We start from the raw sequence: 3877 nt of genomic DNA, 5'->3' as shown, positions 1-3877 counted from the left end.
GCCTAATTGTAGTACTTGAACAATTTATGCTAATTAATGATAATCTTAGCCAACTAAGTTGGGTTGGTCTAATGGTTAACTCACTAAACCGTTTAAACAAGACCTTTTTACACGTGCACATTTAAGTCCTTTAGGATTGAAAAACACATTTAAGTCCCTCACATTTAAGAACGCATGATAATTATACTCCTATGTGAAGTTGGGGTTAAAAACGTAACGGAAAATACTGATCTGAAGGGGAGAATGGTGATGTGTCCGTTACGATGATGATGTGGATGGTTGGCAAAAAGTTAAGGGACCAATAGGTCCCTGTGCATCAAAACGACGCATTTGGACGTTGAACCCCATTGAGCCCTACTCGCGTTCCTCCTCCTATCAGTAGCTCCAGTTCCTTCTCAACCTACCAACCTCCTCCATCCTTTGCCATCAAGTCTCAAAAACCAAATTCTGGCACCTTTTTTGGGGGCTCGATCCCGAGACCCAACCCTGACCACATGCTCTACGTGGCGCATGTTGAATCAAGCTTCGCAGCTCATTCCTATTTACTGGCATTGTTACATCCTTGTGTCGCCAAATGAGATGAAAAATGTCAATATCATACCGTCTGGATATTTTTCCTGGATCTTTGAGATGAGAAGGGTTCCCATGCCTGAGCCAATGCCACCTCCCAAAGAATGGCAGGCTTGAAATCCCTGCAAGCAATCACAATTTTCGGCCTCCTTCCTGACAACATCCAAGATAGAGTCTATGAGCTCAGCTCTCTCCATGTAGTAACCTTTGGCCTAATTGTTACCCGCATCGAACTGCCCAAACACAAAATTATCGGGATAGAAGATCTGCCCAATCGGATCGGATCTAATTGAATCCATGGTTCCAGGCTCCAAATCCATCAAGACGACGCATGGCACGTACTTTCCGCCGCTGGCCTCGTGGTAATAGATGTTGATGCGCTCGAGCTAGAGCTCTGAATCACCATTATACTTTCTGGTGTGATCGATGCCATGCTCGTCGTAGATCACTTCCCAGAATTCAGCACCAATCTGGTTGCCGCATTGGCCACCCTAGATGTGCAAGATTTCTCTCATTTTCTCGAGAAAGTGACCAAGGTGGAGAGTGAAGAGAGATGATAAATAACGAAAGGTGGTTTTTTTTTGGTCGGAGATGATGGAAGAGGTGATGGAGGGGATATGGCAAAGAAGTGGTGGTGGAGAAGGTTTAAAGGAGAGATCGGTGGGTGTATGAAAGGGGCAGTCTAGAAGCTGAGAGACGGAGGGTGGAGGGAGGAAGAGATTCGCAACATGATAATGATTATGGACGACAATAGTGATGCACAGGGACCTATTTGTCCTTTAATTTTTTGCCAATCATTTACGTTATCACCGTAATAGACACATCATTATTTTTTTCTCCAAATTGGCATTTTTCGTTATATTTTTTAATTTCAGTTTTATGGAGGAGTATAATTATCTTGCAATCTTAAAGGTAAAGGATTTAAATATACTATTTAATCCTAAATGACTTAAATATTCACTTATAAAAAGATCAGGGACCTATTTATCTTTTACTATAAAAAAATAATTTAAGTCTTCTAAAGGCTTTTTCACATCTCAAGTATGATACAATAATTTAATAACATAATTTTCGGTGAATTTAGTGGAAGAAAGTTGATAGATATGCAATACCAAGAGGAGGAAAGAATAAAATGCAACTTTTGCACAGAATCAATTTCGCAATAAGTAGACAGAGCAAAACTAGTGCTTTATTGAATTGCTTTTTAACCCTGGGCCTACTTTAGTTGAAACTCAAAATTCGTACATGGGCATGCAAAATTGGACAATTCAACTTGAAATTCACGGCAGTTACACATGCTACTTAGTTCCCTTTCTAATTGTATTAACGTCTTTGAGTTATTATATACACCAGCTAGTCAGCTACTGTTGTGAAATTTCGTTTACGTCTTTCTTATCATCCAAAAAAAAAACAGAGTATCATTCAAAAGTCAAAACATCCAATACTATAAATGATTTATTTTTCTCTCATATTTATAAAAATTATGAAGTGATGAGGAAGTAAAGTATTAAATTATAATGGGCATCTATTTCCTCCCAGAGAAAATTGTTGTTACATACGTTTGAATAGAACGAATGTGTTACATAGATCTTTAATATCTTTCCTTTGATTAACTGGAATAGATATTCTAAATTTGTAATAATTAGAATTGTATGACGAGTGACGATTTTTTTTTTATCCATATGAATTTTCTTAATGGCGGATTGATATGCGTACATGTCTAAATATATAAATGAAAAATGCTACTTATTCTTTAAATTTTCAAAGTTAGCAAGAATATATTAGAAATAAATTTTTGCTAAACTTGCGTCTCAACTCTTTTAAATTAGAGATATTATAAATCAATTAAAATACATTTAAAAGGAGTAGTATCTCTAGTACATATTTAACCTACGATGTAGAGACATTGTCATGGATACGAGATATATATGACATAACATGAAACATGCAGATACATAAATTTTAAATTTTTATAAGATGCAGAAATATGACATATATATAAATTATAAAGTACTTTTTAGATAAATTATAATAATATTTTATTGATATTAAAATATAAATTAATTTTTTAGCTATTTTTATTGTCTTTTTTAATTATATAAAGTATTTAATATATTTTTTATTTTAATAAATAATAATATATACAATTTTTAAAATCCTTTTAAAAATACATATTAAGAATAAAACTGGATATGCTGACACATAATAGTATTTAACTATATTTAAGCGTACTTAAAAATTTTTTTTATTAAGATATGATTGTACAAAAAAAGATATGCCGATTAGACAAATATTAATAAATGTCGTATCTAAAATATATCCTATACCAATATAACAACTCAATAAAATGTTCATGTTTAATAGTATCTAAAAAATTACCGTACCGTCTCCCATAATGGAAAAAATTCGGGTGTCTCCTTCTAACTTACGAGACTGTGAACATGAAAAATTTAACTTTGATACTCTATTAAACTAGCATCTGGCTCCGTCAACAAAAGTGCCTTGAATTAGACATGGTTGCCATTGTAAGTCTTCAAGAAAGAGCTCCTGAACTTGATGCATTTCCCCTTGATGGGAGCAGCTATTAGTAACAAGCAGCAAAGAATTTGATAGCATGATAGTGTAACTTGGAAAAAGAAATTAAATAGTCAAGGTAAACATTTTAAGGGGAATATAATGGATGTTGTCATTTCTACTCAATTACCACTTCATCAATTTTTTTTTAAAATATCTCTTTTTTTTGTTATACTAAACGTTAAGAGTTTGTTTGGTCAGCTTCTAAGAAAAGATCTTTTGTCGAGCTATCTTTTTTTAAAAGATCTTATGGAGAAGTAAAAGTAATTTTATATTTGGATATCTCATGCAAAAAGATCTTTTTATTTATCAATTATGTTTAGATATAACAATATAAAAGTACTTTTTTGTTTATTTATTACATGAAAAACATCTTTTTTTAAAAAAAAAAATCTTTTAAAAAACGATATAAATTACAGCTTCTTAAAAAAGATATTTTTTATTTTTCTAGTGCTTTTACTTTTACTACTAGAAATTTACCAAATACGCTAAAAAATAAAAAAAAAATTCCTTTTTAACAAAATAATGACACCCAAATAATCACTAAATACTTTTTCTTCCCCATTAAAAACGTTAAAAGCTTATTAGTATAATATAAAGGAGAGGCTATTATTATCACACCTTTTTCATTTGATTTTTATATGTTTTTCTTAGTGTATCCCTTCTTACACAAATGAATAACTGAAATTAAAGAAGCAGTTATTTAATACATTTTTATATTTTTATTATAACA

At 32.1% G+C, this 3877-nt stretch overlaps 1 pseudogene; it reads right to left on the bottom strand.

The window, feature by feature from the left end:
* Positions 530-1085, bottom strand: LOC107615252 (annotated as a pseudogene).

This window comes from Arachis ipaensis, chromosome B09 (genome assembly GCF_000816755.2).
Source record: "Arachis ipaensis cultivar K30076 chromosome B09, Araip1.1, whole genome shotgun sequence".
Classification (NCBI taxonomy): Eukaryota; Viridiplantae; Streptophyta; class Magnoliopsida; order Fabales; family Fabaceae; genus Arachis; species Arachis ipaensis.
This window is presented reverse-complemented; position numbering and strand designations above follow the sequence as displayed.